The sequence below is a fragment of the Galeopterus variegatus genome, unplaced genomic scaffold (assembly GCF_000696425.1).
Source record: "Galeopterus variegatus unplaced genomic scaffold, G_variegatus-3.0.2 Scaffold309, whole genome shotgun sequence".
NCBI classification, from domain to species: Eukaryota; Metazoa; Chordata; class Mammalia; order Dermoptera; family Cynocephalidae; genus Galeopterus; species Galeopterus variegatus.
In genome coordinates, this window is record NW_007726420.1 from 51,184 (window position 1) to 74,129 (window position 22,946).

The 22,946-nt window shown below is 37.6% G+C and overlaps 1 protein-coding gene across 1 annotated transcript in view; it reads right to left on the minus strand.

Annotated features, from left to right (window-relative positions):
* ART3 (ADP-ribosyltransferase 3) overlaps positions 1-22,946 on the minus strand; it is a 63,379-nt gene that overhangs the window by 38,108 nt on the left and 2,325 nt on the right. Inside the window, exon 2 of the mRNA XM_008567313.1 lies at positions 20,941-20,990. The gene's annotated coding sequence lies outside the window, so the exon portion shown is untranslated. The remainder of the gene's footprint in view (positions 1-20,940; positions 20,991-22,946) is intronic.

Below are 22,946 nucleotides of genomic sequence, written 5' to 3' on the forward strand. Positions count from 1 at the left end.
ATACATTAACAGAATGTTGATAGTAGTGTTATTCCTAACAGCCCAAAACTGAAACCATCCAAATGTCCATCAACAGTAGAATGGATAAATTGTGGTATATTTATGCAAAGAAATTTTATATAGCATTGAAAATGAGCAAGTTCTAAACATATATAAATAACAATGTGGATAAATCTCAAAAACAAAATTTTAAGCAAAACATGAGACACAAACATTTATATACTTCATGATTTAATTTATACAGAGCAGCTTTTTTCTCCAAGATGGCCAGCTAGAGAGATCTGGCAGTAGTCCCCCCACAAAAAGAGACCAAAACAACAGACAAACACATTCTGACTGGAATGATTGAGGAAATATGCAACAGAGCACTAGGAGAGTGACAAGATCCTTGTGCAACATGGAAAACAGGAACAGTACCATAGAGAGCAGAGCAGGGCATTCAGCCTCTGCCCCACCACAGGGACTGGCTAGGAATCAGGTGGAGAGAAGGTAAACTGAGAAAGACCCGAGGGTGCTTCCACTGCCACCACAAATACTGGCAATCCCCACCACAAGAGAGTTCCCCAGTCCTTTCAGGATCGAGGCCCAGTTGGAGAGTAGCTGGGAGAGGAAAGCCCTCTTTCCCTGAATGGCTGTGATGCAGTGCTGTCTTGAAGCCGAACCTGTGGCTGGAGTGCACCCTGTCCTGGACTCAGTGAGACTGACCCCCTTTGTCCGGAGGCCCTGCTTGCATTCTACTGCATTCACATGGGTGCTGAACAAACCACGACCCTGGCTGCCTGGAGCCTAGAACAGACAAAGACCGAGACCCCAGTGTCTGAAATCATGCAGCACCCCTCCCCTTGCCCCTGTGAGCAGGCAGAACAGCTGAGTGGAAAAGCCACCAAGGTGCAGCAGTTCCCCACATATGTGCATGCCTGCCCTGCACGGGTTGTGGACCTGCTGAACCCACAGGTACCCACACTAGCCCACACCCAGTCTGGCAGTAGCCCTGCCTCCCCATGCGAACATCCACACATTCACATGGGTGCCAACAGGAACACAACCCAGGCTGCCTGGAGCTTAAGCCAGACAAAGGGACTGAGACCCCAGCATCTGAGCCCATGTGACACTCTTTACCTTCCTCCCTGGGTGGGCAGGCAGACCAGCTGGGCGAGGAAGCCACCAGTAAGTGGCTATTCCACATATCTGTGTGCATCCGTCCTGCACAACCCATGGACCCACTGAGTCCATAGATGCCTGCTCTGGTAGTCAGCCTGGCAGTGGCCCTTCCTCCCCTCACACCCATCCACAGAGCTTTTGGAGCCTTCTGCTTCCTTGCAGGTTTGCTATAGGCTCAACAGTTAATCCAGTGGCCCTTTACAGAGCTGCCAGGAACTGTTGCATCAGTGCATATCTGCTTCTAGACCGACAGTGGATGAGGTAGGGGCTTTGACTCTCCAAGGCAGACCTCTACAGAGTTGCTGGGCTTGGCTGCACCCTTGCAGGCTTGAACCAGGCTCAACAGCATTCTTAACGAAAATATATGTTGAGAATCCTAAATATAGACAAAGTCCAATGAGAACTCAAAAAAGGGAAGCTGTCAGGCCCTGTGGTACCTGTGTTTACCTACTCCTGACCAACAACTGATCAGATAGCAGCTTTTGCTCCCCACAGCATGCCTCTAGAAAGCAGCTGGGTCTTACAGCATCCATGCAGGCTTGTTCAGGCTCAACAGTTAATGTAGTGGCCCTCTAAAGAGCTATCAGGATCTGTTGCACCACTGTACACCTGCTTACTGACAACAGATTGGACAGGGGCTTTGACCCTCCAAAGCAGTCCTCTACAGAACTGCTGGGCCCACAGCCATAACAACACTTCCAGGGACACCCAACCCAACAAGAAACTGCTAAGGGCCATACTGCTTAGGTCATAAAGCCACCCACAGACAACTCCAAGATTGAATACGGTTGAAGAAGTCACACAAGCCTGCGTTATTGAACTCACGCAGATCCAAATTTAAAATGCCCAACCCAACTGTCAATATAGAATACTTCTACAGGAAAAAGTCTCCCCCGTCCAAAACCATTCCTAAAATTAAAAGAAGCGACTACACCACCAGCTGCCCAAACATCAGTGCAGAGAAAGAAGCATGAAAAAACAGGGAAACATGACTCCTCCAAAAGAAGAGTACAATTCTCCAATACCATACACCAAACAATATGAAACCAGCTAAATGCCTGAAAAGGAATCCCAAATGGCAATACTAAGGAAACTCAGCATGATGAATGAAAAAACAGACAGAAATCACAATGAAGTAAAAATAAAACAAAAAAACAAAAAAAAAACAACAACAATCCAGGGCATGTATGAGAAATCTAAGAGATAGAAACAATAAAAAAGAACCAAGTAGAAATCCTGGAACTAAAGAATTCATTCAACAAAATAAAAAATACAACTGAGAACATAAGCAGCAGGCTACAAGAGGAAGAAAATTTCTGAACTAGAAGATAGGCTTTTTGAATTAACATAATTGGACAAAAACAAAAAGAAAAAAATAATTTTAAAAAATGAAGAAAATCTGTGAGATCTTTCTGATAACCTTAAGTGTACAAACATCCATATTATGCGTGTACTGGAAGGGGAAGAGTAAGGAAAAGGCATTGAAAGTCTATTCAATGAAATGACAGTTGAAAACTTCCCAAGTATTGGGAGAGATATAGTCTTACAGATCCAAGCAGCTCAAAGATCCCCAAATAGATTCAACCCAAAAAGGACCTCCCCAAGACACATTATAGCCAAATTGTCAGAAGCCAAAGACAAAGAAAGAATTCTAAAAACAGCAACAGAAAAGTGTCAAATCACCTATCAGGAAATCCCCATCAGGCTAACAGTAGACTTCTCAACAGAAACCCTATAGGCCAGGAGAGAATGGGATGACATATTAAAGTGCTAAAAGAAAAAAACTGCCAACCAAGAACACTATATCCAGCAAAGCTTCTCTTCAGAAATGAAGGAGAGACAGCATCTTTCCTAGACAAACAAAAACTGCAGGAATTCACCACCACAAGACTGGCCCTTCAACAAATCCTCCATGGACTCCTACACCTGGAATTAGAAGAGTGATATCTACCACCATAAAGACACTAGTAAATAAAAACCACGAGTAGAACAGATATGCAAATGAGAAACAGCAAAGATAAACAAAATAATTCTTTAAACAATTTTTAAAGAATAAAAATCATGAATAGAACAGATATGCAAATGAGAAACAGCAAAGATAAACAATAAAAGGGAAAGAAAGGAACGAGAGAAATATAAATCAACCAAAAAAAATTAATAAAATGGCAGGAAAAAACAATATCTTTAAGAATACTGAATGTAAGTGGATTAAATTCCCCACTTAAAAGATATAATCTGGCTGAATGGATTAAAAAACTAGACCCGACTATATGCTGCCTGCAAGAAACTCACTTATGATAAAGGGATGGAAAAAGACATTCCACGTATGGAAGCCAATAATAAGCAGGAGTTGCCACACTTAGATAAAACAGACTTCAAACCAGGAACTATAGAAAAAGACAGAGAAGGACATTATGTAATGATAAAAGGATCAATGCAGCAAGAAGATATAACAACCATAAATATATATGCACTCAACAATGGAGGACCCAGATATATAAAGCAACTGTTATTGGATCTAATGGAAGAGAGAGACTCCAACACAATAATAGTTGGGGACTTTAACATGCTGCTCTCAGTAATGGAGAGATCATCTAGACAAATAATTGCCAGAGAAATATTGGATTTAAACAGCACTTTAAACCAAATGGACTTGATAGACATATACAGAACATTTCATTCAACAACTGCAGAATCACACTCTTCTCATCAGCACACAGATCATTCTCCAGGATAAACTACATGGTAGGCTACAAATTAAGTCTCAACAAATTTAAAAAGGCTGAAATCATATCAAGTATATTTTCAGACCACAATGGAATAAAATTAGAAATTAATGACAAACAAAACTTTGGAAATTATACAAATACATGGAAATTAAACAACATGCTCTTGAACAACCAATGGATCAAAGGAGAAATAAAGTATGCAATCAAAAATTCCTTCAAACAAATGAAAATACAAGCACAACTTACCAAAACCTATGGGATACTGCAAAAGCAATACTAAGAGGGAAGTCTATTGCAATAAGTGCTTACATCAAAAGAACAGAAAGACTTCAAATAAACAACCTAACTTTACACCTCAAAGAACTAGAAAAACAAGAACAATCCAATCACAAAATTAGTAGATAGAAATAATTAAGATCAGAGCAGAACTAAATAAAATACAGACCAAAAAAAAATAATACACAAAATCACTGAAACAAAAAGTTGGGTTTTTGAGAAGATAAAAAAAATAGACAAGCCACTGGCCAGACTAACCAAAAAAAAAAAAAAAAAAAAAAAAAAGAAAAAACCAAATAAAAAAAATCAGAAATGAAAAAGGAGGCATTACAACCAATATCACAGAAATTCAAAGAATCATTATAAACCATTGTGAATAACTATACACCAAAAAATTTGAAAATCTGGAGGAGATGGATAAGTTTCTGGACACAGGCAAACTACTAAGACTAAAACAAGAAGAAACAGAAAACATGAACAGACCAATAAAGAGCAATAAGCTTGAGGCAGTAATCAGCCATCTCCCAACAAAGATAAACCCAGGACCAGATGGCTTCACTGTTGGATTCTACAAAATCTTTAGAGAAGAGTTCATACCAATCCTTTCAAAGTATTCCAAAATATCGAAACAGAGGCCATTCTCCCAAACTCATTATATGAGAACAGCATCCCTCTGATATCAAAATTAGACAAAGATACAACAAAAAAAGAAAACCACAGGCCAATATCCTTGATAAATGTAGATGGAAAAATCCTCAACAAACATTAGCAAACAGAATACAACAGCACATCAAAAAAATTATACACCTTGATCAAGTAGAATTCAACCTAGGGATGCAAGGATAGTTCAACATATGCAAGTCAATAAATGTTATATACCACATCAACAATATCAAGGACAAAAACTATATGATTATCTCAATAGATGCAGAGATTGAAGGCCAAAGCAGGACATTACAGTAGTGAATGCAAATTACTATCATCCCAAAACCAAGCAGGATCAGAGACCTCAGTGAAGGCCAGTGACCACTGGAGGTCAGTAACAGAACAAAGTACCTCTCCTCCAGTGGGAGGACTTAGATTGTTTTTAGGAAGGAGAATATAAGTGGAGAGAACTCTGAATTTAATTGAATATTTACTCAAAGAAGACTGTTTCAACTCAGAAATTTTAACTGGCAAGATTAATGTTTCTACCATTAGTGGACATGGAAGTTGTGAACTAAGTTGTTGATTTCCAACACAGAGAAATATACTTTCCTTTCTGCACATGGTTCCGTATCTATACTGTAGAACTCTGACATTGGGGAAAACTGTAGTGTGTTCTCTGCTGGCTCTAGCAGTTACTCCAGTCTCCAGCAATGGTGACATTTAATTGCTGGCTCAATAACAATATTTCCCACAGATTTTGGGTGCCCAGTTAGTAAATCCCTGCATCATTGCCTCCTGGCACTGGGTATTCTAAAGAGGAATAATTTCTATGTCCTTTCACCCAGTTAGGTGGTCCTCCCACAAACTTGAGATGAGATCCTTGTCCTTGTTGGGCATCTCCTTACAGAAGATCATAAACTAGTTTGTGCCCCAGTTACTTTCCCTAAGCCCAAAGGGAAACCTAGGAATTCTATCACAACTTTGATTTTGTAGAAAACTGGAGAGGAAACGTACTCTTCCAACCCATTCTGCTACTTTGCTATTTCCAACTTATTAAACATGGTGCTCTTCTAAGAAACCTAGAAAATTCTCCAGTTTGCCAGATGATTGACAAGGAAAAAAATATCTACTGCTCAAGGATTCCCTAAAACTTATCAGGGTGTTTCTAAACTCCTACATCAACCCTTTGTAGGGTTTTCAGTCCAGAGGAGCTAGGACACAGAAGTCTGATCTTTTCCCCTTTTCCCTTTCTCTCTGTTCTAGAATCAAATCTTCTAGTACTAATTCCTCTTGGAGGTACTTTCTATATGCTATTTTCACCTCTTCTATCCCATAAACCTCCTTATTGTGGCATTATTTACCTTTTCCTTCCTTTATACTACTAATGACTTAATCTTAAAGGTGATTGGAGTACAGACAGGACAGAATTTATAGAGGAAATGAAAAACATATCTATTTAGTATTTTCAAAATAATGTAGATTATCTCTAAAACATTCAGTACATAATATAATGGTTATAATATATTATTTTATATTTAATATATTGATATTTATAATACAATATATTAACATATGTATTAATTAATATGTGTATATATTACAATGTAACATATTATGGTATTTGTGGACATGTCTCTACTGGTAGATTTCAAGCCTCTAGGCTTTCATTCTCAACTTTTTTTCCCCCTACTCCAGTGAGACACACACATCAAGGACAATGGGTCTCTATGCAATGATTTCAAAGTGTGTATGTATGTGTGTGTTGCAAGGGGGTTATATCGCAGTGTGGAAGGTATGGTATTTTAAAAGAAACTCCTTCAGAAATTAGTCATATGTCCTCTACGATATATGTCAACATATCTTTATATCTCCTATAATGCTTAGCATAAGTCTTTCACGTGATGAGTACTCCATAAATGTTTGTGAAATAGGGAAAGGGAGGGATGGAGAAACAGCAAAATGGAAGTCAGTAGCAGCAGTGGATTGAATTATGTCCCCCCCAAATTCCCTGAAGCTTGAACTTTATCCCCTAAGTTTCATGTATTAGAAACTTGGTCCCCACTGTGACTGTTAAGACGGTGGGAAATCCTATTATGGTAATTGAAAGGTGAAGCCTTGAAGAGGTGATTGGACTGTAGAACCATGCCACAGTGAATGGATTAAAATGGTGGTCAGGGGCATGGTTCTGAGGGCTTTAAAAGAAGAGGAGAGTCTGCCTTTTTCTCTTTGCTTCTGCTATCTGGCAATGTGAGAACCCTAGGTCACTGTTGCCAACATCAACACCCTCACTGGATGTGTTCCCTGGACTTTGGACTTCCTAGCCTCCAAAACTGTAAGCAATAAATGTCATTTTTCTTTATAAATCACCCAGTATCAAGTATTTTGTTATAAGCAATGGAAATAGACTAATACAATAGCCTTACTAGGCTTAAGACTTACTGTATCAACATTAGCAGGAACAGCATCAGCATCCTTAGTCACTAAGAGCAACAATTTAGCTTTCACAATTAGATCTAATGTGTCCACTATCCTTGGGGAAGGAGCTTTATTCATAGGGACTTTCCACTGAGATCACTGTGGCAGTAATATCTTGTTTCTGGTCACCTGGACTTATAATTTTGGCCTCACTGAACACTTAGATGAACTATAGCTTGAAACCATATGCCCCTAGGACTCAGCAAATTTGTACTACTGGACCTTGTATACATACACACGCACACACGTGCGCACACACATGATAACAAGTTCACATACAACATGATGTGCCGAATCACAGAGTTCAATGTTAAGGCTCTAATATTTGTAAATTAGCTTTATTTTTATCACATTGTGATAGGAGCACTTGCAAGTGGGAGGCACTAAATTATCCAGTGAATATTTTCCTAGGTACTGGATGGAAATTAAAACCAAGTAAATTGTGACTGTTCTTAGCTAATCTGTTATGGTCTTCTTACAAGTCTCTTTTGCAGCTCTAAATTTCATCCCAGAAATTTTTTACTTCATTACATCGTACAGTCAGCCTTCGTTTTATTACTTAAATCGGATAATCTAGTTGGTTGCCAAGAAATCTAGGCCAAGACCATGAAGTCAGCTATTCTCTTTTCTGTGGGGTAAAGCTTCAGAGTCCAACCCACAACATTTACCACAGAAATAAAGTAACTGAGACTACTCTAGGAGAATTTTTAAAAACCCAGAACTATTTAGAGGATCATTTTGAGTACCCAAAATGTTCTAGGCAGGCATCACTCAGTCAAATATGTATAAGCCATAATAATGGTTAAGGAGTTGGTTTCTCATATACTGATCATTGATCTGGATAATAAACCACCTCTGGGGGCGGGGGGGGGGAGAAAGAAGTGCATACGGCAACTCCCTCTTGTATTCTATCCTTTCAGAAGGAGACTCCCAAAACTTGCAAACCAGATTCTGGGAGACCACAAACTGTGAATGGAACTTTTGACTGAAAATAACAATGACCCTCATTAAGGTAGAAAATCAAGAACTGAAATATAACATTAGAAAAATGAGAGGTTCCTGGTGCTCATGAAGTACTTCAGAAGAGTAAGAAAAGGTATCAATAATATAGGAGAAGACACTTGAGTGTCTCCCCAGAAAAAGGAGATCCAAGAGCAAAGTACACAAAAGTCAAGAACATCAAACTTCTCCAACCAAGGGCCCATTCTCAAGAGACTGATTATATAGGCAACTCCAGAGATTAGACTTTTGTGGGATTCTCTGGATACATGTGATTCCACAGATGTAGTCATTCACTTGAATTCTTATTCAAAAAAATCTGAGTTGTCTACTATATACCAGATCATACTGCTCGATGCTCTAATATTTATAAATTAACTTTATTTTCTTCGCCACTATGATAGGAGCACTGGGAAGTAGAAAGCACTGAATTATCCAATGAGTATTTTCCTAGGTGCTGAATGGAAACTAAATCCAAGTGAACATGACACCTCTATACCTCACTCTGCCTCGGAATAGGGTAACCTGAACCTTAAGTGCACACAAGGTTTACACAAACAAGCAACTCACAGATATTGTGCTATGTGTTAGATCAGGTGAGGGATACTAAAAATTTTAAGACAGAATTCTTGGCCTCAAGGTATGTCTGGTGATGGTAATGAATTTAAGATAAGGAAGTCTGGGAATCATGATATTGCTAGGAAAGAACAGAAAAGTGTTTCTTGATAAGAAGCAAATTCTCTCTCTTACAAATATACAATTCATTTTGGTTTCAAAGGATATTGGCTTGTAACTATCCTTTCTTCTGAATACCTCAGTTTCAAAGTTTCTATAATCTAAGACTTGATAAAGATAAAAAGCTAACTTTTTAAATTAATAAATTTTATGTAAGTAATACTTACATAGAGCTTAAATATCAAATATTTCAGAGTGCTTATAATGATAAACAGTTTCTTGCTCCATTTGTCTCAAGAAAGAATCATTTTCAATTATTTAGCCTATACTACTGGTATTTGCTTATACTACTCCTATACTGCTAGTCTATCACCCTGAGAACAAATCTACTGACTTCTTACTGTTATAAAGATTTTACTCGGGCCGGCCCGGTGGCGCACTGGAGAGTGCGCCGCTTGGGAGCGTGGCGGCGCTCCCGCAGAGGGTTTGGATCCCATGTGGAGACCGGTTCCCGCTCACTGGCTGAGCATGGTGCGGGCGCAACACCGAGGGTTGCGATCCCGTTGCCGGTCAGTAAAAAAGACAAAAAGGAAAAAAAAAAAAAAAGATTTTACTCACTATGCTAATCCAAGTTCCATCTTCCTCCCACCATTGATAATTACAACAGTATTTTAAGTATATTTAAAAGCATCCACTTTCAACATTCTCTTTTTGGTACCCATTTTGTAATAGAAGGACATTGGCAATGTAACACTTCATTTCATCTCCTTTCTGCTTTCCACATCCCAACTTCTGTCACTAGTTCTTTTATCTTTACTTTACACTGTCAAAATTTAATAACATTTGCTTTCTGTTCTGTAGCCATAATATAATCTTCCATGCTTTGAATACAGGTCCCTTCTAAAATTAAAAACCAAAAATATAGTTTACAATATTGCAACCATGTAAATACTCTTTAGAATAAAACAAGAAGCAAGCTAGGGTTTTATTTCCATCTCTGCTGTTCTAATGTCATGATCACTATCACACTCAAAGCAAAGCATTCTTATGTCAAAATCAAACGAATAATCTTTTCTTATACTCCACAAATCACTTAAAATCATGCTCCATTTTAGTCTGTTTCATATTTGGATTACTACAATCTTTTATTTTTCCTTGAATTTCTTAGTGTCTTTTTTGGTGGTGGTGATGATGGTGGTTGCTGAGAGAGGTAATATTTGTTTCCTTATCATATCCCTAATGTATTTCCATTTCCAGTTCTATTGCCTAGAATCTATTTCGTGCTTGTTCTTGAAGCCCAGTTTTAATCTGGACCAACTGCTTTCCAGGCTCACAACTACCAGACTAGAAAATTTTTTAATTGTATCCCTGGGTACTTTTTCCATTTCTTGTATTCTATAGCTTCTTTTTTTCATATTTACAAGCATCTTAGTTTTATGGAATTACATCCTAAAATAATTTCCACAGAAAAAAATGCATGGAAGATAAACATTTTTAGTGTTTTCATTTTTGAAGTGTGGATCTGATTAATGCTTTGCCTGGCACATACTTCTAGGTTCAAAATAATTTTTCCTCAGAGTTTGTAAAACAGATGAATCTCTAAAAGATCTGTGTAAACTCAATTTTTAGGACTGAAATTATTCTTTCACTGTCATTGTTTTAAACTAATTTTCAAGTGCATGTTTTATACTTTTAGTTTTCCCGTTTGTTATGTTCCAAAAGTCTCTGTCAAATAGTTAATGATACATTCACATATAACTACTTAAACACCTCGTGGGAAATTCTCATTCAAAGGAATATATGCAGCATAATCAGAGATACCATATTGTAAATCGATTTTCTAGTTTTCACAACAGAACTAAGTATTTTTCTTCTTTTTTTGTGAACCTTGTCTTCTTAACTAGATTATAAACCTCTTTTTTACTCCTCATTTCTTTACTGATTACTCCCAGCTTAAAACAATATAAGGTACAGAGAATGCATTAGAGATGCATTTAAGAGAGATTTGGCCAATGATGGTTTAAATTCTTTCTGAATTATGTCTTAGATCTAGTATACACTTATTTATAATTGCAACAAGATTTTATAATAATTCATTCATGCAATGTTTAATCTACAAATGTTTATTGAGCACCCCCTACAGGGCAAAGACTATTCTAGGTGTTGGGATATATCAAGGAGCAAAGCAAAGATCCCTGCCTTCGGGAAGCTTAAATCTAGTAAGTGGTGGAGGAAAGGGAGGAAGGCAATAAACAATGAAAATGATAAGTAAGCAATTATGCAGTGAAAGAAATGAAATGGAGAATTAGAAATGTGGAATGTGGGGAGTTGGGCACACTGTACTATTAAATAGAGTAGTCAAGGTAGGCCTCCCTGAGAGTGTGAGATTTCAGCAAAAACTTGAAGAAGGTAAAGGAGTTAGACAAATGGTTATCTGTAGGAAAGCATTTCTTACCCGAGAGAATAGCCAGAATTACATTGTCCAGTAGCCACTAGCCACCTGTGGTTACTGGGCACTTGAAACATGACTTGGTGAATAAAAAAACAAATTCTGAATTGTATTTAATTTAAAAACTGATAATTGATTTATTGGAAAATTTTTGGAACAACTCAGGTATGAGAATCTACTTTTCAACTTTTAAATTAAATAAAATTTAAATATAGATTAAGTATTTCTGATAGAAATTTAGTATCCAAATGAGAAGTGCTGCTGTCAATGTAAAATACTGAACAGGATTTGAAACACAAACTCAAAAAAAAAAAAAAAAAAAAAAAAAAAAATACTGGGCACTTGAAACATGACTTGGTGAATAAAAAAACAAATTCTGAATTGTATTTAATTTAAAAACTGATAATTGATTTATTGGAAAATTTTTGGAACAACTCAGGTATGAGAATCTACTTTTCAACTTTTAAATTAAATAAAATTTAAATATAGATTAAGTATTTCTGATAGAAATTTAGTATCCAAATGAGAAGTGCTGCTGTCAATGTAAAATACTGAACAGGATTTGAAACACAAACTCAAAAAAAAAAAAAAAAAAAAAAAGCAAAACATTTCATTTGGTAGATATTTGGGTTAAATAAAATATATTATTAATTTCACTTGCTTCTTTTTGTCTTTTTAAATCCTTTTGTCTTTTTAAGCTGCTAGAAAATTTAAAATTACATATGTGGCTTACATTATATTTCTTTTGACAATGCTGAGCTAGAACAGGGAGCCTGCCTGCTATGTCTGAGGAAAACCATGAGGGGTCAGAGGTGAGTATGGCTGGAGCCAGTTGAATAAAGTGTGGAAGATGAGGTCAGAGAAGTAAAGGGTCCATGTCACGCAAGTGCTCTTATATCTTTTAAATATTTCTGTAATAATAACGACAATGACTAAAATCACAAGGTTGAAGGTAGAACTGACACCTGAAACTACTACCTCTGTTATCAGAAATTTCTAGGAAACGAGTTGGCTCCATACAGTACATGCCAATGTACTGTAACATGCCACAAGGTAGAACGATGGTAAGAAAGGAGTTATAGTTAAGTAAGCCTCATTAAAGTCTTGGCAGTGAGCAGGACTGGACAACCTTCAAAAAGGAGGCTAACTCAATTCCCATGATGCCAGGCCCATAGACGCAGACTCCTGTAGTGTCATGCCAGATTGAGTCCATTATTCCTTCATTTATTCTCCATACGCCCTAGTCCACTATCTCCTTCCATTGCTTCTCCTGAAGTACTTTCGTTTACATTTTTCTTCATGCAGTATAGAGTTGATTAATTAACACAGATATAAGATGGAAAACATTTTTAAGTGGAATGGAAAATTATCTATTGTCATAAATTTATTAGCTATTCGCTGTCCAAAATGACTAAAATAGGAGTTTGTTGACTGAGGACACAAAACAAAGGTGAACTGGATATGGTTTACTGATTGGAAAGGCCAGGTGGAAGTTATGCCTTTCTAAGAAGGGAAAAAAGGAAGAAAAATTTTTACTTTTTGCCCTGTACATTTCCTTCTTAAATGCACAGAACGGGCACTATTAAATAGGTGACCATTTTAATAAAACATGTATAGCAAAACTCTGTTCTGTGCATGGCTAATGTAATAAAGAGTTTCATTATTTAACTCTTATCCCAAAGCTGGAAACCCCCATGAAGTAAGTATTGTTGGAACATCAGTCAAACTTAAAAGAAAACTGAAGATAAGTTAATGCTTTTTAGTATAAGCTTACTCCCTTCTGGAACAGGAAATCTTAGCTTTTATAAAAGGAGAGGCAAAACTAAAAGGGGTGATCCCTTTTATAGGTGAGAATGGTAGATGAGGACGTGAGCAGATCTGGTAGCTTTCTTACATGTGTCTCATCACCCACAATGGCTTTCTCTTCTGAAGCAACTCTGCAGTGAGCTCCTGTCTACTCCCACCCCAAATGCCCAAATCAAATGCTCTCTTGCTAGCTTTTACATAAAACTGACAAAAGGATACCTTTAATAGATCCCAGAAACATTGCTGTCTAAAATTGTCCTTAGAAAATCTAGAGAAAGAGACTCTAAAAATTCACATGGAAACCTAGTTCTATTGGCTCATCATCCTTAGGGCTTGGCATTCTTCTCATTCACTCTTTAAAACAACACTTACTGAGCCCCTAAGTGTGACATACTATAATAGGTGCTTGAGACACAAAAGTTTTTTTTTTTTTTTTGTCGTTTGTCTTTTTTCCGTGTCCGGCAACGGATCGCAACCCTCAGTGTCGCCCCCGCACCGGACCGGGGACCGGCAACGGGATCGCAACCCTTGGTGTCGACCCCGCGCCTCGCTCAGCCAGTGAGCGGGAACCGGTCTGCATGTGGGATCCGAACCCTCGGGCGGGAGCGCCGCTGCGCTTCCCAAGCGGCGCACTATCCAGTGCGCCACCAGGCCGGCCCGACACAAAAATTTTTTATGAGCCCCCATCCTCAAAAAACTTACAATTCATGGGGAGAGAATATCACATAAACAAAAATTATAATACTGTGAGGTAAGTGCCCAGTCAGAAATACAAGGAACCTTCAAAAAGTTCATGGAAATATTCATTTATCTTTTAATTCTATTTTTACAAAAACTTTTTGAAGTACTCTTGTATATGTGGGGTGCTATGTGCCCACAAAGGAGGACAACTACGTCAGCCTGGGATGAGGTACATGTGCTGAAAAGAAGTTACAATTCAGCTGAAGACTGAAGAAGAGGTAGAAGTTAGTCAGAAAAAGAAAGAAGAGAGGGCATTCCAGGCAGATTTAAAAGTATGTACAAGGCACTGAAGGCATAAACGGATAGCACATACTCAAGAAAATGCAAAGGCAAGTAACAGAGCACGCCTGGGGTCCTGAGGAAGGGGCTGCGGGCTGCCGCCCCTGCCTGCAAGAACACCTTAGAATGCATTTGTTAGCCACGTGTGTTTCTTTGGGGTGTGTGACTTACCTGCTCATGTACTTCACCAAATTTCTAAGATTTTTCTAATTCATTTTTAAGAGTTCTTTGTGCATTAACAATGTTAATCTTTGTGTGCTAAATTTGTTCCTTACCGATTGACTTTAAATTAAAAAAAAAAAAAAGAAAATGCAAGTCATTCAATATACCTGTACAGCATGATATGTTTTCAGGAGCAGAGAGATTTGAGACTGGGGAAGAAAGCAGGGCCACAGCCTTGTGTGTAACGTTTAAAAGTTGGAACTTTACTGAAATGGCAATAGAAAACCATAAAGTAGGGGAGAAACATGATTCTACTTCAAAGGTCATTTTGATAGAACAGAGGATGAATTAGCAAGAAGTTTTGACTAGAGGCAAGGAAACATGTTGCAAGAGGATCTGACAACTCCAAGTGAGAAGTGGCGGGAGCCTGACCCAATTCAGTGGTAATGGTCCTAGAATTTAAAAAATTTGGTAACAATTATATACAGTAGGGATGTGTAGAGTAATAGTGTAAGAGAAAGGAAGGAATTTAAACTGATTCCCAGATTTCTGGTTAGGGTATCTGAATAGATAGGAGCAACATCAATCAAGGTAAGAAACTTGAATAGGTTTTAGGAAAACTAGTTTTGTTTCAACATAATGAGTTTGAGGTCCCTGCACGATATCATAGAGAAGATATACAGTAGGCAGTTTAATTTGTGGTTCAGAGAAAGATCTGAGATAGAAATTCAAATCTGAGAGTCATTAGCTGCATTCATTTCCTATTGTTGCTGTGACAAATTATCACAGACTAAGTGGCCTAAAACAATACAAATTTATTATCTTAGAGTTCCTAGGTCGAAGTCCAACATACATCTCCCAAAACTAAAAAACTAAAATCAAGTTGTTGGCAGGGCTAAGTTATTTTCAAGAGGCTCTGAAAGAGGATCTGTTTCTTCATTCATTCAGGTTGTTGGCAGAATTCAGTTCCTTGAAGATATAAGATTGAGATCCCTGTTTCCTTGTTGGCTGTCAACTGAGGGTACTCACAGATTCTAGAGGTCACCCACATTCCTGTTTGTGGTCCCCTTCCTCCATCCTTCAGAGCCAACAACAGCAAGTGGAGTCTCTCTCACACTCGAATCCCTCCTGCCTCTTCTACCACTGCATCTCCATAATCACTGTTCCATCCTCCTCTTCCACTTTTAAGTGGCCATGTGATTACACCAGGTCCCCTAACTACATTGTGGGGGTGATTATTCTGCCTACCATATTAGCCAATAGGTCTGTGGGCTTGAGTACAGAGGATAATGCCCTGGAGAAAGCTGGCATTTAGGTGCAGATGTAGACAAGACTTCAAGAACGAAACTAAGCATAAGCTTTAAGAAGAGAGACTTTCATGACAGAGAAAAGCATTGGCTGTCAAGGGCCACAGAGAATTTAAACAAGGGTCCTTTGGGCTTGGTTATATAAGACCAATCAGTAACTTACGAGAGTTCCACAATAGGAAAAACATCTTACATCAACAGATTGAGGAGAAAGTAGGAGAAAATGAAGACTATGAAGAGAGATTACTAAAAGGGTGATGGTGATTATGATGATGACAACGACAGTGACTATTAGTTGGCTGGTGTTGTAATAAAAAATGCTATAAACTGTGTGGCTTAAACAGTAGAAACATATTTTCTCACAATTCTAGAGGCTGATGCTCAAAATCAAGCTGCTGGCAAATTTCTTTCTTCTGAGGCCTCTTTCCTTGCAGACAGCTACTTTTCTCTGGGTCCACACATGGCCTTTTTCTCTATGTGCACACACTCCTGGTGTCATTTCTTATAAGGACACCAGTCCTATTGGATTAGGGCCCTAATTTTATGACCTCATTTAACATTAGTTAACTCTTTAAAGGCCCTAGGCTTCAAACCATGAATTTTGGGGACCACAATTCAGTCTATAACAATGATGATGACAATGATAATAATGATCACTGCTAACATTTACTAAGCTAAGCACAGTGCTAAGCACTTCACATTCATTATGTCATTTGATCCTCAAAGCAATCTTACAAAGAACTGTTGTTTCTTTCACTTAATCATTTGAAAAGTTAAAATAAGGTCACACAGCTATTAACAAGCAGAACTAAAACTTGAATACAGATCTTTTAGCTTGAGCCCATGTTCTCAAATACTGTTCTCTCTCTTTACTTTTTCGGTAGCTGTAATGGAAAGGAAACAAATCAGACAAAAACGAGGTGAGAATATGGAGATGAAGTTTTTTGTTTTGTTTTTGTCTTGTTTTTATAAATCCAAAGCTAGGAATGGCTTGAACAAGTTAATAATACCCTAAATGGAAAGAGCTCACAGAAAGAAGTTGAAAATTACGGATTCTACTGCTTTGCTTTTATGTTCTGCCCTGATGTTGATAAAAATTCAAAACAAAGTTGCACTGCACAGCTATTTAAATCATTCTTTGTACAAATTATCTTTAACTACCTACCATTTCGATAGCCACTATACTAGAATCTGATGATACAATAGCGAGCAAGACCTAGAAACTGTCCTTGCCCTTATAACACTTATAGTCTAAGGGTGGAGGCAGATACTACTGAAATAATCATAAATGAATTATAATAAATGAGTATATAATAATAAACTGACATAAAGGGCTGAGAAAAGAACATACTTCTATGAGATCTAATAAAGGTACACGATCTAGGTTAGTGGAGATCAAGGAAGACTACTGTAAAATAAGGTTACCATTGACCTCACAGCAGAAGGATGAGTAGTCTATGCAGTGAGGAATGTGATGGGGAATGTTCTGGGCATAGGAAAGAACAAGGCAAAGGCCCTGTGGGATGTGTGAGAGGGACTATTGTGCATTTGAAGAACCAAAAGAAGGTTAGAATGGTTGGTAACCAGATAACAAGGGGCATAGTGGTGTAAGGTAAATCTGGGGAGGGAGGCAGGTAAGGCCATGATAATGAATTTCATTCGAATCCTAAAGGCTTCTGAAATATTTTAAGAGTACAAAAGAAACACAAGATTAGATATGACTTTAAAAAAAAAAAAAAAGGTCACCTGGCTCCACTGTGGAGGCTAGACAAAGGGGAAGCCAAAATGGATGCAGGGTATTAATCAGTTAAGAGACTATTGCAAACTTCATATTTCTGGCTTGTACAGCTGGTTGCAATTGGTGGCTGATAGTGTCCTACACTCACATGAGGTATAGTGAAGAGAGAAAGATTTTAGGACTTGGGTTTTAGATATGTTGAGTTTGAGGGGACTGTTAAATACCCAGATGGATATGTTGACTAGGCAGTTGTATATACAGATCTAGAGCTTAAAGAAGTCTGTATTAGAAATATAATTTGAGCTGCCAGTTAGCTAATTTAGTTACAGCATAGTGCTGATAACATCATGGTCCAGGGTTCAATCCCTGTACCAGCCAGCCAAATAAACACACAAACCAAAAAACAAAAAAGAAATATAATTTGGGAACCACTGACATGTATATAATTACTACAGCATGATCACTGACTACACTGCCTAGTATATAGCTAGTGATAGAAGATAGAGGATACAGGATAGAAACTGATAAAAAGACTTCTTTGGGCTGTATAACATTAGGTATATATAACATTTAATAAACAGGAAGGGGAAGATGGGCCTGCAGAGAAGGAACAACCAGAGAAGCAGGAGCAAAACCTTGACTATAGTATCATGGGAATTAAAGGAAGAGAATTTCAAAAAGAAGGGGTTCAATAATGCCAAATGCTGTTTATAGGTAGCAAGGTACAGAGTATTAGAATTTAAAGGGACCTTAGAAACCATGTTCTAATCCATGATCCAGTGGCCCCTTACTTCCCAAATTATGGAATTAAGATTCAGAGAATATCCTAGTTAGCTACAAGAATATATATAGCTGGAAATATCTCTGTGGTGTCTGTTCTAACCCCTGCTCCTGACTCTATGCTCCCAGTAAATAACATCACCTTTCAGACTGATGCATTACCTCAGCACAGCTGTTGTTTCTTTTTTTACATGATGGACATTCTAAGTGTTTCACCTTGTCTACACCAGTCTCTGAGGGTAGAAGTTTAATCAAAATTTGGATTTAAGTGGCTTCCTTCCTAAACTGTTAGAAGATTAGAATGAATAAAGACCTTTCATGTATCAATGAAAGACTTCGGTAGGATGTATGACACCGCTAATAAATATTGGAAATAGATACTTGACTCTATAACTCAAGATCCTCCATGGTTAAATCCTTATGCAGTACTTAGCATAAATGATTATTATATATCCTTTACATATATCTCAACATCAGCAGATTGATCCACTAACCAAAGAGACTTCCTTTTCCAATCCAGAAGCACTGTATGAGATTCTGAGTTTTCCCCCATTGCAAATATCAGGTATTCCTGAGATCACAGCTGTCCCAATCCACTTTTCCTTGCCCTAGGATAGATTCTGGTTCAATCACTGTCACTATTTTAATGTCTATAAGAAAGAAGATTCTGATTCCCTAACCGCTGTCTCTCAGATTTCTTGTATATGAACTCACCCACACCCCCTTTGCTAATTTTATGTTAGTGTTACATATCTAATTCATATTTGGCTAATGGTTTATTCTGTATCCCTCATCTCTCTTTGTCAGATATGTACAAAGTTGGTAGTTTTCCAACTTATATTTCCAAAGTTTGCTTGTTTTTGCTCTTAAGTAAACTTCCCTTCTCCTAATGCTACTAAACTTTACTAATTCATTTCTCTAAACTGTCAAAGTCACTTGGTACTTTCATTTAGTTGACCATACGATTTGGGACTGACTGAATATGTAATGAGAGTACTGAGGACATTTCATTTTCCTTTGAGGTACCTACAAGGGGAAAGACTAATCGAGAATGTATGTAAGGAAAAAGCCACTTAATTACAATTTTTAGTTAGAGACACAAGAAACGTTTAACTCACAACCTTTTAAATTTAAGACCAAGAAATAACCTCTTAAAAATAAATTTTACAGGGCCGGCCTGTGGCTCACTCGGTAGAGTGCGGTGCTGATAACACCAAGGCCACGGGTTCGGATCCTATATAGGGATGGCCGGTTTGCTCACTGGCTGAGCGTGGTGCTGACAACACCAAGCCAAGGGTTGAGATCCCCTTACCGGTCATCTTTAAAAAAAATAAAAAATAAAAAAAAAATAAATTTTACAGATACTTTAAAAAATTCAACTCCAGATTATTATAATTAATTAAAAAGTAAGGATGGAGAAACAGAGAGAAAAAGATTGGAGATGTGAATAAAAATTAGAGAAAGAGAGAAAAAAAGAGAGAAAGGAAAGGAAAGATAGTAAGAAAACTACGAGAACTTTGACCTTTGGACCTTCCAAAGCAAGTATCTGCTATTAGATTCTTCCTCTGTACCACAAATCGAAAGGCAACAAAAAAGAAATCACAATTGCTGCTTTTTACAAATGTTAATTCAATACATAGGAAAAAAATACCTTAACAATGGAAAGAAAAACAAACATAAATTGCCTTTACCTTGCTGTGTTGTGTTTGTGTATAGATTGGAAACTCCCAATACTTTTCTCACCTTTTAAATAATAAATGGGGGGGGGGTGCCCAAGAAAACAGAAAAAAGAGATGAATATATCTAAACATATGAATCGGCAGTGACTGATTCCTAGAATTATGAAGCTTTTGGAGTCAAGTGTTAATATATGCATTTTATCAACTTTCTATTTAACTCAAAGACAGAGTATTCCTTCAGAACAACACATACCTTGAGGAACCTTCTACCTCTGGCAGTTTAAGGAAGCTCAGTCTCTACCTTAAGTGGACTAATTAGACCAGACTCAAGCAATTCACTCAGGCTCCAAAGATCCAACCTACAGTAATTCACATCATAATCTTTCTTCAATTTTAAAGACTACAAACAGCCATTGTTACCACGGCTAACAAATTATTGATTTTTGAAAAAGTAAATAGTTAATCTCAATACTACGATGAAAAAGGCATTTATACTAATTGAAGCACTCTTGAAAGTGACAGCAGAAGATGGCTAAATTCCAAATGAAGTTTGATTCTACTTAATCTTATTGTATAGATTGCATCTAACAGTTACAAGCAATTAGCACGTTACTCAGGAGGCCTTTCATTCTGACAACTCCAATAGGGTTCCCTGGTTTCCAACACAGCTGCTGTCTGCAACAGTCAGCTTGCCATGAGAAGATTCTCAAGAGAAAACAAAACATTGCCACAGTATAGCTCTGAATGTTATGGATAAAATCCAAAGTGGGCTGCTATCAATATTCAAGAGCAAATTCTTCTTTGAAGGATTTTTTAAGAACTCAAAAACTAGTAACAGAGATTGCCTCAGGGGAAGGGTAGATGTATCTTTGATATGTCTGAATTACTTTTAAATCATGTGCATATATAGCACACTGAAAGCCAGTATGCTATAATGGATTTCTGGATCCAAAATGTCTCAGTTCAAATCTCAACCCAGCTGTTCTCCAACTATGTGACCACTTAATAGCCATATAACACTGGACATGTTTCTTACCTCTTTATATCCAGGTTCCTCACACGTCAAATGCGGATAATAACAGCTCCCTTCACAGGATTGTTGAGAGGAATCAAAGAGTTAATAGATGCAGAGTACATCTGGCACATGGTAATAAGCACTATGTAAGTACTAGATACCATTTTTTAACTTTTTATTTTGAGTCAATTTTTAGACTTACAGAAAATTATGAAATAGTACAAAGAGTATCCTTTTCTCCCTCACTCCTCTTCTCCTAATGGTAACATGTATAACCATAGTACAATTATCAAGAACAGGAAATGAACATTGGTACAATACCATACACTAAACTTCAGACCATATTTGAATTTCACCAATTTTGCCACTAATGCCCTTTTTCTAGGATCCTATCCAGGATCCACATCGCATTTAGTTATTTCTCAATAGTCTTCTCCAATCTGTAATATTTCTTCCTGGCAAACCTAACCAAATGAACAAATACTGTTGGCCTTCCATATCTGCAGGTTCTGTATCCACAGGTTCAACCAACTGCAGATCAAAAATAGTCAGGAAAAAAATAAACAAAACACAAAAATCCGACAACTATTTACATAGTATTTACATTGTATTAACTATTATAAGTAATCTAGAGATTATTTAAAACGTACGGGAGGATGTGCATAGGGTATATGCAAATGCTATGCCATTTGATACAAGGGACTTGAGCATCTGCAGATTTTGGTATCCAGGGGATATCCTGGAACCAATCTCCTGTGGACACTGAAGGATGACTGTAAACATTACTAGTAATAACAAATATCAACATTATGAACCTTGATAAAATACACTGAAAACATCATTTTGTAGTTTTCTTGCCCAAAATGCATGACTTCATTCCAATTATGAGAAAACATCAGATTAACCAAATTGAGAAACATTCTATTAAGTAAGATCACTACTCTTCAAAAGTGTTGCCATTATTTTTTAACTTTTTTAAAATTAAGAGTACATTATCTTCTTAATGAATATCTATAAGTCACGATAAGAGACCAAAGTTTGGCTAACTTTTCTTTAATTCTAATTTACAGGTGGTTCCCTGTTTATCAATGGAACATAATTTGAAGACCCATTGTTTTCTACCAAGATGATTTTTCTCATGTTAGTTAGAATCTACATTTCAAGTCCAATACAAGGTAACTACCTTACCACGCTACCTTAAAAATCTAACTAATCTAATATGTATTATTCTTCTAGAGAGAAATGTATACTAGGTCTTAACCTGAGATGTCAGGAATACATATCTCCCTCTTACGTCCTCCCCAGCCTGATGGGCAAAAAAAACTTTGCCTGTTTCCTGATCTTTAAATACATCCAACCCTCTCCCCTTGGCACTCCCCCCCATAATTACTCTGCTGCTATTAAACAATAATGCTGGTTCTTGGCAATTTCCAGGCCTGCTGCCCCCTTACTCTAAACTTCCCCTAACCCTTGATTCCTGGCTTTTCAGAATTATTTTTGGAGTCCTTGGTTTTAGAATATGTCCACAGGCTTCTCTGGCTTTCCAGAGTTGAGTCAGAACTCTGTGTACCTTCAGATTTTGGGATGAACCTACAGGTGTAGGTAGCCCTCCCCTAGTTTAGCCGTTAACAGAATTCGATCTACTAACCGGCTGATACCTGGCCTTCCAAAAATGTAAACTCAAACGTGGAGGGTTCTGAAAGGAAAGAAGTCAGGGATGAGAAGAGAGGCAACAACTAGGGTTACTGGGACTCTAAAAAAGGATTTAGAACATAAGCTAAATGAGGAGAAAGGCAGTGGGATGGAGATATGGGAACGAGAGAGCAGCACTACCCCTGACATCCTAAAGCAGTTTCTTTGCCTCCTGCTCTATCCTTCCCTGTTATCCCTGTAAGAACACAAGGCCTTCATCTGGTATGAACTCCTAGGAACAGGAACTGACTTGCTGCCCACCTATTACACTGATGTCAGCTCCTGCCGCAGGCCAGTGTTTCTACCTCAGGGTAGTAAAGAACACAGGCTCCCCC